The 15,799-nt window shown below is 41.4% G+C and overlaps 2 long non-coding RNA genes across 2 annotated transcripts; both read left to right on the forward strand.

Annotated features, from left to right (window-relative positions):
• Window positions 1–711: 711 nt before the first annotated feature.
• On the forward strand, window positions 712–1,871 carry LOC122016880. The gene is made up of 3 exons (XR_006121218.1): window positions 712–1,217; window positions 1,295–1,439; window positions 1,853–1,871. It is a non-coding gene; the product is annotated as an uncharacterized LOC122016880 (long non-coding RNA).
• A 6,419-nt stretch (window positions 1,872–8,290) lies between these two features.
• LOC122017317 lies at window positions 8,291–9,464 on the forward strand. The gene is made up of 3 exons (XR_006121324.1): window positions 8,291–8,793; window positions 8,874–9,015; window positions 9,429–9,464. It is a non-coding gene; the product is annotated as an uncharacterized LOC122017317 (long non-coding RNA).
• The last annotated feature ends 6,335 nt before the right edge of the window (window positions 9,465–15,799 follow it).

Here is a 15,799-nt window from a genome sequence, read left to right on the forward strand (position 1 = left end):
AAATTAAATTAATTTAATAGTGTAAAGAGTAAATATAATTTAATAATATCTTTCATGAATTATTAGAAACAAAAAACTATTGATTCACATTTTTTCAAGATGTTTGTTTATTTTCTATTATGAATCCAATAATGGAAATCTTATAAGGAATTTGAGTAACTTTCTATTCATATATTGAATAACGTGGAGTTATGCATAAATAAGGAACAAAAAAAGAAGAAAAGAATTGTGTAGCATTTTGGTACCGATCTAGACAGCGTTGCTGTGCTAGAGGGAGGATAGCTATACTGATTCAGTATACTTTAAATAAACCTTTGGTACTAAATTGACGATCTCACAAAGATGCAATATCAGTAGTTTTCCATTTCCATTTACTGATCCCATCTTTCAAAGAATCGACCCCTCTTTTTTTTAAATGTACAAAAATTTGTGGAGCTCAAAATGTATGGAAGCACGGGAGAATGTTCTTTTGCTGATATTATTGTAAAATACCTAAAAATGACAAACAACGATAGGGGAATTTTTCGAAATTTTTAGGAATTTTCTGGGAATTTTTCGGAGCTCGTATGAACGAGTTAACAGGGACAAAAATGGGGTCCGGAAAAGCCTGTTTAGGCGACCCTGTTTTAATGAGGAAAAGTTTTAATTTATATTTCCTTTTCCCATTTTTCTTTTCTTTTTCCCATTTTCTTTTCCTTCCGCGAGCCGACCCTTGCCCCAAAAATCTTGCGGCGACTTCTCCCGAGCCCTAACCGGCGCCGAGCTCCTTCTCCCTCTCACTCTCATGGCGAGGAGCGCCTCTCCCCTCTACTGATCTCCTCTCCCCCTCATCCATGCTGAGCCGCGCGCCGATCACCGTCCACAAGAATCCAGTGCCGTCGCCGTGCCCTAGCGCCTGCCGACGCCCTCTTCCTCTCCTCTGGCCGACGCGACACTACTGCCCTTCTTCTCTACCTAGCGCCGGCCGCCGCCGCCCTGAGCCCTAGACCTGTCTCTGCCGTAGAGATCAGAACCGTGCCGACGCCACCTTCTTCTTCCCTTGCCCTCTCTGCCCCAACGTCTCTGTTTGGGTTGTTTCCGGCCAAGAGCAAGGAGGATTTAAATCCGATGTTTCTTCCTCGTGCCTAGCTTGTATTCCTTCTCAGTCGCCACTCGTCTGCTCGATCACATCAGCGACTTCTTGCTTGATCCGGTTGATATCAGTGTGGTTCAGTGAGGTAAGATTAGGTTGTTGCATGATTTGTGATCCCACTTATTGAATTCAACTTGGTCTGATCAAGGGGAAGGATTTCAGCAGGAATTGTGTACGGTGGGGAGTTCATGGTTTTGGTAGCAAACCATACAACAATTCCTTATTCCAGCAGCAGTAGACACACCGGTGATTTCCAGCCGTGGTTTACACTCTGATCACGAGGCATCAGTGATTATCATCAGATTTGGTGAGTTTTAAAGTTGAACTTATTGCTAGGATTAAAATGGCGGACTATGTTGGAGATGTGTAATCTGCAGTTGTTTGGTTAGATGTGGATTTAGGTAAGTTATGATAGATTTATGTTTAACTTAACCTAATGTGATTATGGAAGGCTTAATCTATTGTAGTTGTGATGAATTAAGTACAGTTGATTTATGTTGGATTAGATTTAATCCTTGGATTTATTAGAGATGATCATATTGCTAATCGTAAGTTGATCAGCGAAAGGAAAGGGTTGTGTTGATTGAGAATTATTGATTAAGGAGATTAATTAGAATTAATTAATGATGGATTGATTAGGGTTTTCCTAATTAAGTTGGGTTGGATTTAGCTAGTTGTTGTTTATAAAATTAGCTAAATTATATATCACGTTATCTGCAGGACTTTGATTTGAGACTGTCTCGGCGAGGGATCTATTTCGGATTGGACCTTTCTATTGGAGGCGGGTACCTCTTGACTTATCTTTTATGATATTGTCATTTGGATATGCATAGTACTTTATAGCTTCAAACAATAATCATGTTTGTCTTTGGTATGTCAGTTTGATATCCATAGCATGTTCTGTTTAGTTGCTTGCTAGGTATCCATGTTTATACCTCGCGATTATTGCCATGAGTACCTTAGTTCCTAGAGTAAGTGACATACCATGCTCTACTGAGGTTAGGACTATGTTCTGGATTTTATTTCTGGCATGTGTATCTAGATTATCTGATACCTAGGTTTTTATGCCATACCTGGCTTGTGTACCTCTATTTGTATATCATATATGATTCATGTACCCAGACTTTGATTCTTTGATCTGTGCATATTGTTGGTACATATGCTATGGAAAGGGGGATATGTTTAGGATCTAGGTTGTTATATCATAAAGGACCTGTATACCCTACATCTGTGGATTTGACCTACTGATACTGTGGTACCCATATTATGTATATATGGATTTTTCTTTATGCTGATCAGGACATTCCATACTTATTATGTTCAGGACATAGGTTTTTGATATTCTATCTGACCTGTGTACTCTAGATCTTGGTATGTGACCATCGATTTTACCGTACTCATTTTATACATATGGATATGGTTATGTTGATCAGTTTATGACCCTGCTTAGTGTCATGCATCATGATTGCATGCTGCGCGATTGTCGGCTCTACTATGGTTGAGCACATCGCCAGTTACATGTACTGCACACACCACCACTCATGGATTAGTGGTATATCAGACAGGTGTGTGGCGGTTCTGCTGTTTGGCTCCGTTGGTCTGAGGACTCAGCGTCAGTTCCGCTCTGTTTGGCTCCGCTGGCATTTAGTGTAGCAGTGTAGTAGCCGGCAGACGGTGGACTCTGTTTGGCTCCGTTGGTCAGGTGACTCAGCGTGGTAGCCGGCAGAGATTTCCTCCCCGTCATCGTGTACCGGGAGATGAGAGCATTGAGCTCCCCCATTTATGATTTGGGGTCACAGGACAGGAGTACTCCGACAGCATCCCGTCCACTCGGTCACTCATCAGGAGTAGTGACGACAGAGTGCACAGTTGTCACAGCCCTACCCACTCGGTCTCACCATTTGTGTGTGAGATGACTGACTGGCGTCAGGGGTGACCAGGACGCATCATTAGCATCATATGCATTGATGCATTTATATTTTTATGATTGTGTTTGCTGCATTTGGTTGTTGCATTTTGGTTGGATACATACTTTTGACCTGCATACAGGATTATTGACACTTTCGGTTTGACGACCTTTTTGTCTGGATAGGAGTTCCTGGTGAGTACAGCTTCCTCAGTTACCTTTCAGTTTTGCATATTCCCTATATATGATTAGGAAGCTGTATTCCATGTTTGTTGCTGTTAGATATATCTTACTACTCATGTCCATTGGTATTCGCTGAGTTGTTGAACTCACCCCCGTTGACACTATCTTTTTCAGGTACCAGGTTATTTATGGTGTCGCTTGGAGCATCCTGTCTGCTGGTCCCCACGTCACATCAGATGACTTATCGGTTTCACGTATGTTTTGCTTGTTTTATGTATCAGTTTGTTTAGCTCTGTACTCTGGTTTATTTTTGGAGAGTTGATGTTGTTATGTGGTGTTTTGTATTTGTTATTGGTTGTGTAAGCCTAGCCGGCTAGCAGTTTTGTGTTTTGGTTTTTGGTACAGCCGAGTGGGCTGCTTTATTATTAACTGCGTGGTGTTTGCTTTCTTTTATTGTATTATTCCAGCCGCATGTGGCTGAGGTATATAGTGCTTGTAGAAAAGTTTCAGATTGTCCGCCGTACAGGGGAGATGCTGCCGAAATTTCTTCGGACAGAGACTCCTCCGGGGCGTGACAATTTAGTGGTATCAGAGCAGGTATACGATATTGCTATGTGTTTTGGATTTTTGAGATTTATCTGATACCAATTTATTTGGTATCAGAGATTGGCTTACGAGTCTTATTTTTCCGGTGTTTTGGATTTTCTGTTTTGGTCTTCTCGATGTGACTTTTCGGGTTTTGGGACCTGGCAGCAGCAGGACATCTCCAAGCTATAGGAGGTATGTTAGTATATACTGTTATCCTACCTTTCTGTTAGTATATACACTGTTGAGTATTACAGTTTATGACATGTATTAGCACTCTTTACTAGTACCTGTCTAGTTGATATATCATACGTTTTATGCATTAGGTAAACCACTGATGATGATCGACCTTGATAGAGGTTAAGGGTTACAGTTTCTGGTGATTTATTATATCATACACCAGTAGTTTTTAGCTTCTATTATTATTAGTTGATTAGAAGATCGAGGCACATACCAGCCTCTGCTATTATTAGCTGGATAGTGAATAGTATCTATATATTCATGCTGACTTAGCTAGTAGAATACCATATTACCTCAGTTAATTTCATCAGTAAATATTGGTTTACTCTTGTTAGATTGGTCAGTAGAAGTATGATTTACACTTGTTGATTTGGGTAGTCGTGTATTGATATACCTTAGTTGCTTGTGGAGGATTAAGGTATTCTTGATTAGTTAGAAGATGATTGATTTAGTTTTGTTGGTTTGATCAGTAGAGGACAATTATACTCTATTTTTAGAGGTTCGAATCTTTTGATTTTTCGTGCTTAGTTGGATATTATGAGCACATTGGAGTACATGACTGTTACTGACGTGGGAAAAGACTGAATTAGCCGTATATCGTTGTTGGTTTGGTCAGTCTTTAGAGGATTGATTTATCCTATTCCGTGGGTACTTTAAATTTAGACTGTAAGTACCTTGTAGGATAACTTAGAAGGTGGCGTAGGGTTTGTGTGGTAGATTGGATTTAAAATATGTTGATTATGCATATTTATGTGGTGTGTAGATATGATTATTATGTGTTGTAAGAGTCCTGTGGTAGACTGACCGATTGCATCATTGAGCTTATGCTGATTGTATTATGGGAGGTATCACGATGATTTATACCTATGATGTGAGTATTTTTGGTGTGTACTAATTGAAGGATTATGTCGATCATACATATGTTATGTGTACACGTGTGTCAGATGTATGTTAGTAGCATCATGATGATTCTACCTATGTTAAATGTAGAATGTTAAATGTCTACATTATGATATTGGATGTTTTACGCTGTCAACTAATTCTCCCATTAGTGGGTGACCGACCCACTAGGAGGATGATAGAGTTGACTATGGATTTGATTTGCTTACTGGGTGGTTATACCCTAGGCTACCCACAGTGATCTGTGGTAGAGAGATCTCGTGCAATCTCTAGCTAGATAGTTAGGTGCTTTGGGCCCTTATGTATTGTTGTGGTAGAGCGTAGCTCCCACATGTTATGGATCGTTTGTGGTAGAGCGTAGTTTCCACATGTTCTGGATTCCTACATATTGCGGATTGTTTGTAGCGGAGCATTGCTCCCATATTTATTGTGGATACATATTTTGGATTATTTGTGGTGGAGCGTTGCTCCCACATATGGAGAATTTCTTGTGGTAGAGCGTTGCTTCCACATATGTGGTATTTCGTGTGATAGAGCATTGCTCTCACACTGGAGGTTCTATTCTTTGGTGATTATATATCGTTGGTGATCAGATTCCTGATTTGTTGTTGAGGATCTTATGGTTAGGAATGTCTGTGATACGGACATTATGTGTCTTAGTTTTACCATTAGTGCTTATGGTGCCCTAGATGTTATCATGGACTCGATGATTGGGGTATCCCTAGAATGTTTGGATCAATTTTCATTGTCTTTGTTGACGATGTTGTAATTTATTACGGATTTGAGGTGAGTCACGTACATTACCTTTGCATAGGTCGAAAGATGTTTCGACGAGAACATGTATATGTGATTATCAGTAGTGCTGATTTGGTTGTCTTCTGTGAGATGTTTGAGACACACGGTCACCAGTAGGAGTATACCATGGTTCCACAGGAGATCGAGGTTATTACCGTTGGGAGTAGACAGAGTCGATATAAGAGGCTCGCAATTTCCTTTGTTTGGCTCGATATTTCCGGAGATACGTTGAGGGTTTCTCACGGATTGCTATGCTACTTACACGCCTGATCAGGAAAGGCGTGAAGTTCACTTGGACTGTGGTTTGCAAGACCAACTTATAGGAGCTGAAGCGGAGTTTAGTGTTGGCTCCGATTTTTGGTTTTACCTTCTGGAGAGGACGAATTCGTGCTCTATACCGACGCATCTCTACCGGGTTTGGACGCTGTTTTGATGCAGCACGATAGAGTAGTCTCCTATGCTTCTCGTCCGTTGAAGAAGCATGAGAAGAACTACCCTGTACATGATCTGGAGCTAGTCGCCATTATTTTTGCCATGAAGATTTGGCGACATTATTTATATGACGTTACATTTGAGATTCTCACTGACCGTAAGAGTCTCAAATATCTGTTTTACTTAGAAGGAACCTAATCTCCGACAGAGGAGATGGATGGAGTTCCTGAAGGATTTTGATTGTACCATTAGCTATCACCTAGAGAAAGCTAATGTGGTTGTCGACGCACTTAGCTGGAAGTCTAGAGTGACTTTGGCTTGCCACCGAGTTGTGGTCACAGACTGGTTACCATGGTTGCTCAGTCGTCGATCAGGACGAGGATCCGAGAGCCCTAGGCTGTATTTGCGGGTTATTTGCAGCCAGATAGCTTCCGGGTAGCAGACCGAGTTCACACGAGACGAGGAGGGTATTATATACTTCCGAGGTAGATTATGCGTACCTCAGTCTCATCCGGTTTTATAAGAGTTACTTCCGGAGGCTCATCGCTCATGAATTGTTGTCCACCCAGGCGGTACCTGTGTGTACCAAGATTTGAGGTGTTTCTATTGGTGGAACGACATGAAGGAAGACATCACGGATTTTGTAGCTAGATGTCTTGTCCGTCAGCAAGTGAAGGCCGAGCACCAGATACCTATCGGTTTATTTCAGCGGATTCCTATTCCCGAGTGGAAATGGGAACATATTACTATGGACTTTGTGGTGAGTTTGCCGAGGACATGACGAGACCATGACGCGATTTGGGTAATCTTTGATCAATTACACAAGTCCGCGCACGTTTTGGCTAATCGGAGGACAGATTTCCTGGATCGATTGGTAGATCTGTTTTGCCGGGAGATCATCAGATCACGTGGTGTCCCGTTGATTATTATTTCGGATGGAGACCCCGATTCACGTCTCGTTTTTGACAGAGTCTGCAGTAGGCCTTTGGGCATGCAACTCTATTTCAGTACAACTTTCCATCCGCAGACAGATGGACTGTTAGAGCGGACCATTCAGACTCTAGAGGACTTGCTGAGGTTTTGTGTATTGGATTTTAGGGGCAGTTGGGAGGACCATTTGCCATTGGTAGAGTTCGCCTACAACAACAGCTTTCATTCGCCTGTCTAGATGGCACCGTTTGAGGCGTTATATGGTAGACCTTGTCGGACACTCAACCTCTAGGATGAGGTTGGGGAGGCCCAGTTGTTGGGACCTCATAGAGCTCAGCAGAACGAAGAGTTGGTCCGTATTATCAGACGGAGAATGTTAGAGGCGCAGGATCGCCAGAAGTGTTATGTTGATCGGAGACGCAGACCCCTAGCGTTCTCTATTGGCGATCATGTATTTCTGCGAGATTCACCCACGAAAGGAGTAAAGAGATTTGGCCCTGAGGTAAGCTAGCTCCGCGATACATTGGACCTTTCCAGATCTTGGAGAGGATTGGAGCGGTAACTTATCGTTTGATACTACCATCGTTCCTGTCAGGTGTTCACGATGTATTCCATGTGTGGTATATATCCGACTCAACAGATTTGTTGGCAGATATCTCAGTTCCTATTTAGCCTGACGTCACCTATGAGGAGGTTCCGGTACGGATTCTAGACCGGGAAGAGCGTCAGTTGCGGAACAAGACTATCCGACTGGTTAAAAGTCGGATGACAGTATCATTTGGACGAGGAGGTTACTTGGGAGCTCGAGGATACTATCCGAGCTCGATACCCCATTTTTCATTTGGGATATGTGATTTTATTTACCGTTCAGCATTTATACTCGTTACTTGTTGTTAGTATTTGCTGATGGTAGATAACGAAATTTGGGGACCAAATTTTTATTAGTGGGGGAGAATGTAAAATACCTAAAAATGACAAACAACGATAGAGGAATTTTTCAGAATTTTTAGGAATTTTCTGGGAATTTTTCGGAGCTCGTATGAACGAGTTAACAGGGACAAAAATGGGGTCCGGAAAAGCCTGTTTAGGCGACCCTGTTTTAATGAGGAAAAGTTTTAATTTATATTTCCTTTTCCCATTTTTCTTTTCTTTTTCCCATTTTCTTTTCCTTCCGAGAGCCGACCCTTGCCCCAAAAATCTTGCGGCGACTTCTCCCGAGCCCTAACCGGCGCCGAGCTCCTTCTCCCTCTCACTCTCATGGCGAGGAGCGCCTCTCCCCTCTACTGATCTCCTCTCCCCCTCATCCATGCTGAGCCGCGCGCCGATCACCGGCCACAAGAATCCAGTGCCGTCGCCGTGCCCTAGCGCCTGCCGACGCCCTCTTCCTCTCCTCTGGCCGACGCGACACTACTGCCCTTCTTCTCTACCTAGCGCCGGCCGCCGCCGCCCTGAGCCCTAGACCTGTCTCTGCCGTAGAGAACAGAACCGTGCCGACGCCACCTTCTTCTTCCCTTGCCCTCTCTGCCCCAACGTCTCTGTTTGGGTTGTTTCCGGCCAAGAGCAAGGAGGATTTAAATCCGATGTTTCTTCCTCGTGCCTAGCTTGTATTCCTTCTCAGTCGCCACTCGTCTGCTCGATCACATCAGCGACTTCTTGCTTGATCCGGTTGATATCAGTGTGGTTCAGTGAGGTAAGATTAGGTTGTTGCATGATTTGTGATCCAACTTATTGAATTCAACTTGGTCTGATCAAGGGGAAGGATTTCAGTAGGAATTGTGTACGGTGGGGAGTTCATGGTTTTGGTAGCAAACCATACAACAATTCCTTATTCCAGCAGCAGTAGACACACCGGTGATTTCCAGCCGTGGTTTACACTCTGATCACGAGGCATCAGTGATTATCATCAGATTTGGTGAGTTTTAAAGTTGAACTTATTGCTAGGATTAAAATGGCGGACTATGTTGGAGATGTGTAATCTGCAGTTGTTTGGTTAGATGTGGATTTAGGTAAGTTATGATAGATTTATGTTTAACTTAACCTAATGTGATTATGGAAGGCTTAATCTATTGTAGTTGTGATGAATTAAGTACAGTTGATTTATGTTGGATTAGATTTAATCCTTGGATTTATTAGAGATGATCATATTGCTAATCGTAAGTTGATCAGCGAAAGGAAAGGGTTGTGTTGATTGAGAATTATTGATTAAGGAGATTAATTAGAATTAATTAATGATGGATTGATTAGGGTTTTCCTAATTAAGTTGGGTTGGATTTAGCTAGTTGTTGTTTATAAAATTAGCTAAATTATATATCACGTTATCTGCAGGACTTTGATTTGAGACTGTGTCTCGGCGAGGGATCTATTTCGGATTGGACCTTTCTATTGGAGGCGGGTACCTCTTGACTTATCTTTTATGATATTGTCATTTGGATATGCATAGTACTTTATAGCTTCAAACAATAATCATGTTTGTCTTTGGTATGTCAGTTTGATATCCATAGCATGTTCTGTTTAGTTGCTTGCTAGGTATCCATGTTTATACCTCGCGATTATTGCCATGAGTACCTTAGTTCCTAGAGTAAGTGACATACCATGCTCTACTGAGGTTAGGACTATGTTCTGGATTTTATTTCTGGCATGTGTATCTAGATTATCTGATACCTAGGTTTTTATGCCATACCTGGCTTGTGTATCTCTATTTGTATATCATATATGATTCATGTACCCAGACTTTGATTCTTTGATCTGTGCATATTGTTGGTACATATGCTATGGAAAGGGGGATATGTTTAGGATCTAGGTTGTTATATCATAAAGGACCTGTATACCCTAGATCTGTGGATTTGACCTACTGATACTGTGGTACCCATATTATGTATATATGGATTTTTCTTTATGCTGATCAGGACATTCCATACTTATTATGTTCAGGACATAGGTTTTTGATATTCTATCTGACCTGTGTACTCTAGATCTTGGTATGTGACCATCGATTTTACCGTACTCATTTTATACATATGGATATGGTTATGTTGATCAGTTTATGACCCTGCTTAGTGTCATGCATCATGATTGCATTGTCGGCTCTACTATGGTTGAGCACATCGCCAGTTACATGTACTGCACACACCACCACTCATGGATTAGTGGTATATCAGACAGGTGTGTGGCGGTTCTGCTGTTTGGCTCCGTTGGTCTGAGGACTCAGCGTGGTAGCCGGCAGTCAGTTCCGCTCTGTTTGGCTCCGCTGGCATTTAGTGTAGCAGCGTAGTAGCCGGCAGACGGTGGACTCTGTTTGGCTCCGTTGGTCAGGTGACTCAGCGTGGTAGCCGGCAGAGATACCTCCCCGTCATCGTGTACCGGGAGATGAGAGCATTGAGCTCCCCCATTTATGATTTGGGGTCACAGGACAGGAGTACTCCGACAGCATCCCGTCCACTCGGTCACTCATCAGGAGAGTGCACGGTTGTCACAGCCCTACCCACTCGGTCTCACCATTTGTGTGTGAGATGACTGACTGGCGTCAGGGGTGACCAGGACGCATCATTAGCATCATATGCATTGATGCATTTATATTTTTATGATTGTGTTTGCTGCATTTGGTTGCTGCATTTTGGTTGGATACATACTTTTGACCTGCATACAGGATTATTGACACTTTCGGTTTGACGACCTTTTTGTCTGGATAGGAGTTCCTGGTGAGTACAGCTTCCTCAGTTACCTTTCAGTTTTGCGTATTCCCTATATATGATTAGGAAGCTGTATTCCATGATTGTTGCTGTTAGATATATCTTACTACTCATGTCCATTGGTATTCGCTGAGTTGTTGAACTCACCCCCGTTGATACTATCTTTTTCAGGTACCAGGTTATTTATGGTGTCGCTTGGAGCATCCTGTCTGCTGGTCCCCACGTCACATCAGAAGACTTATCGGTTTCACGTATGTTTTGCTTGTTTTATGTATCAGTTTGTTTAGCTCTGTACTCTGGTTTATTTTTGGAGAGTTGATGTTGTTATGTGGTGTTTTGTATTTGTTATTGGTTGTGTAAGCCTAGCCGGCTAGCAGTTTTGTGTTTTGGTTTTTGGTACAGCCGAGTGGGCTGCTTTATTATTAACTGCGTGGTGTTTGCTTTCTTTTATTGTATTATTCCAGCCGCATGTGGCTGAGGTATATAGTGCTTGTAGAAAAGTTTCAGATTGTCCGCCGTACAGGGGAGATGCTGCCGAAATTTCTTCGGACAGAGACTCCTCCGGGGCGTGACAATTATCACCAGTATTCGATATTGGGTCATTCATAGCATTACTATACCTTCCTTATTCATCGTGGGTTAGTTATTCGTCAGTACGGGTTTAGCTTATGGTGTGTTTGGAAGTCCTTGGCCAAACGAGTATTTCACAGAGAGCCAACAAGGGATTCCATTGATAACTGGCCATTTTGATTCTTTAGAACAACTCGATGAATTTAGTAAATCCTTTTAGGAGGCCCCCAATGACTATAGATCAAACCTATCCCATTTTTACAGTACGATGGTTGGTTGTTCATGAACTAGCTGTACCTACTATTTTTTTTTGGGATCAATATCAACAATGCAGTTAATCCAATGATAAACCTAATTCGAATTATAAAGCTATGACTGAATCAAATTCGAATGAACAAAATGTTGAATTGAATCGTACCAGCCTATACTGGGGTTTATTACTCATTTTTGTACTTGTTGTTTTATTTTCCAATTATTTCTTCAATTGAGAGAAAGAGAATAGTAGGAATTCTCTTATCCCATTCGAAAAGATACCATCTTCATAATTATCAATGACAATTTTTGTCTATAGCATGACCATTTGAAAAATGTGGAGGAAAGTAGGGGAAATGGCCGATACTACTGGAAGGATTCCTCTTTGGTTGGTTGGTACTGTAACTGGTATTCCTGTGATCGGTTTAATAGGTGTTTTCTTTTATGGTTCATATTCTGGGTTGGGTTCATCTCTCTAGTAATTGTATGAACCAGATTGTAGACATGAAAGAGTAAGAACTCAGCGGGACCTTACCCTCCTTTGTCTGTCTGATTAGAGTGGTAAGGTCCCTCCTCTTATAAGATATAGGAATATAAGAAGACTTTGATCTATTTCATAATATACAAATTTGGAAACATACAAATTCAAATTGGAAAGTTATACAGTAAACATAATAAAAATATTATATTTGTTTTGTAGAAAAAAAAATGACAAAATGGATCTTTTGCTCTGATGTTTTAAATATTACTCTATTCTTTTGTTTATTAATAATGTTTTTGAAGAATTGAAGCCATTGATTGATTCATAGTCTCTGTCCTTCCTCTAATTAATTCTTACGATACGAAGCAAGAAGAAAAGAGTAATCTCTGGATACTACAATATTCTATGGATTTATACGCATGAGATATCCTCTAAATTCTTTCTTTCTATTTCTATAGTAAACTACTAATGGAACTTACTCTATAATATAATTTGAAATTTAAATTTGTTTGAATAATTTCTCTAAGTTATAATTTTAAGTTAATAGAAGAAGTTCTATTTGTTCAATCAATTATTTCCCTATAATCTTTTCTCTCTTTTTGTTTGTCCATAACTTCCTATCAATCTAAACAAAAGAGTTCCGGTTTGCCATCCTTCCCTTGTATTCTCTTCATTTGTATATCTATTACAAAGAATAGGATACAAGTAATGAATTCCAGGCATCTGACAAAATGAAAAAAAGTATAAACAAAGCAACAAAAAGGGTTTGGAGATTTCTTGTTGATCCATATATATGGATGGAACAACAAGAAATCCCCGCACCTAGAAATTCATTTCGTATAATTGAACCTTTTCAGACTGTTTCTTTTTAAGAACCAAAAAAACTTGTGCCAAAATAACAAATGCAAAAAAGAATAAAAGACCTTGGACCCGTAATGGGTCTTGAAGCACTACTTCTGCCTCTCCCTAACCAAAGCCTCCCACATTGGGATTGCTTGTTAATGGTTGACCAAAGTCTCATATTTATGTAGTAGGGATATGTAGGCTCAATTTAGACTCAATTTCTACTTTTATTTTGGTTGTAATAAAGCCATAAGCTTAAAATGACTAAGTAGTCTATATAGGCCTTTGCTAAATAGGCTTTCTTTTGGCCATTTAAGATTTTTTGGTCACCTTATAGCTATAAATAAAGGGGGTGACGACCACACATGTATCTGTGACATATTTTTCAATCTAAAGCACGGTGAGGTTCTCGCTTGTTGGTTCTTCATTGAACTTGAATTTATCAAGGCATTTCCTTGTGGCGTTCAAAGACTTATCAACCTCAATCCCAAGGTTGTGGCGTCTTCCATCTTCTATACCAAGGTTCATGCTTTCCTAAGCATTGGGTCAAGGTTTCTTTTCATCCATCTTGTCAATTTAGTTCTTTTTTTCTTTCTTCTTCCATTCGTTGTGAGTTCTTGAGATATCTTTCTCATTGAGTTCACATTAACCTCCAATGGCTTGGAAGACACCTTCTCATTGTTCATGCGAGGCACCTTCCAACCACTTGAAGGCGCCTTCAATAGCCGTTAACAGAAGATAAAGTTTTATCTTCAGCAGATAAAACTTATCTTATTAGAGGCACCTTGGACCTACTTGAAGGCACCTCCAAACCATGGATAGATTTTTCTAGGGGCTATAAAAATACCTCTAGAACTAGGGAATTAACAACAACTAAATTACAAATCTTGTATTCATTTTCTTAGTCTTTTGTAAGCTTAAAAGTGTGTAAGAGGCTACTCCACCTTCAGCAAAGGAGTACTTTCTAGTGGATCTTTCTTCAACGCCTTGGATTAATAACTACCTAAGTTGTAACCAAGTAAATAGACTTCCCTCTTACTTTTCTTTATTTAATTGTTTAGTTTTACTATTGTTTAAGTTAATCATTCTAATCTAATCAAGTCAATGATTGAGAAAGGGGTTTGAATTTTATTTTATAGGCAATTCACTCTTCTCTTGCTGGCCGCATTAGGACCAACACAACAGCGTTGGCGTAGGTGGTGGAGGAGGATGCCAATGATGATGGTGAAAATGGTGTTGGCTACGAATGGCGACGACACTGGGGTTGTGGCTGGCTATATATGATGGAGGAGGGCAATGACATCGGCGGTGGTGATGTTGGTGACCAGGAAGGCCCCCTCGTTGAGTGACCATGGCACAGTGAAGAGGGGACTCTTCTTATGGGTTGTCCCTGTTGCTAAGTGGCTTTAGGAGCCTTTGTGAGGGAGACCCCCTCCTTAATGAGAGGGAGCATCAGATAAATAAAAGAGACAGGGAAGTGCAAAGAGAGAGAGAAAGACCGTGAGAGGGAGGATGTAAAATATCGGAAAATAGGCGGTTATTAATAAGGGATTTTTCCGAAATTTTTGGAAATTTTTCGGGAAATTTTCGGAGCTCGTACGGACAAGTTAACGGGGATAAAAACTGGGCCCGAAAAAGCTTGTTTGGGCTACCCATTTAAGCGAGGAAATGTTTATTTCTTAAATTCCTTTTTCTTTTTTTTTATTTTCTCTTTTCCTTAATTCCTCCGTTTCTCTTCCTTGCGCACCCGAGCCCTTTCTTCTCCGTGCCCTCACCCGTGCCTCTCTTCTCCCTCATTCCCGAACCCGATGCCAAAAGGAGCCCTAACCGCCGGCTGTAGCGGTTCCTCCTTTCATCTTCTCCTCTTCTCGGTGAAGCCGAGCCTTTCCTCCCGACGCCACCCCATGCCCTAGCCTCTCCTTCCTCACGCGCGCCACTGCCGTTCCGACGCCGAGACACCGCCGGCCACAGGAACTCTAGTCGCCTGAGCCCTAGCCGGTGCCACCACAGTCCTCTTCCTCTACAGACTTGGTGTCTCTGTGCCCTAGCGTCGGGCCGGTCTTCTTCTCCCTGCTGCCGGTGCCCTAGCCTCAGCCGCGACACCCATCTCTACGGCGACATCCGAGCACAGCCGGCCCTATCTATGCCTTAGCGCAGACACACTTCTCTTAAGGGTGCCCTAGTGTGGAATCTAAGCCCTAGTTCTTCCGCTTACTGCTACTGCCGAGCAAAATTGCCTCTTCCCTCTATTTTTCAGCAATCACCCTTGTGCCGGCCACAAAACTTGTCACTGCTCTTGATCAGTCCACGGTGAGGTTCAATTGTTGGTTGGGAATTATGTAGACTCAAGGATTTGATGAATTGATTCCCTTTTGGATTATCTACTGTTTTTATTAGAATGTTGTGCTGTATTGTGGGATTGATCACTGTGGTAGTGAATGCTTTCCTGCAGCATCGTTTGATCTCCGGCAGTAGATAGATTCCAGCAGCAAACGATCCTACTTCCAACAGTGATAAACGGTTGTGAGTTTCAGGTAAGGCATAGGAATTTGATATATGCTATTGATCATGTATGGGTTGAATTAGGTTTATGTGTTGGTCAGGGATTTGCCCGAATTTAGGGTTAGAGAGTTATTTAGCTATTTATGAGAATGTAGCTAAATAAAAATATATGCAATTGGTAATACAGGATCTTGACGCGAGACGAGTATCTCGGAGTCAGATTTGGACCACTTTATTGGAGGCGGGTACTTTTGACTTTATGTCGTTTGATATACATAGTAGTGAATTTAACAAATTGCATTAATTATGTTCCTCATTCTGTTTCGGTTAATCACTACCCAAAACTTGTTACATGCTTG

Source organism: Zingiber officinale, chromosome 8B (assembly GCF_018446385.1).
Source record: "Zingiber officinale cultivar Zhangliang chromosome 8B, Zo_v1.1, whole genome shotgun sequence".
NCBI lineage: Eukaryota > Viridiplantae > Streptophyta > Magnoliopsida > Zingiberales > Zingiberaceae > Zingiber > Zingiber officinale.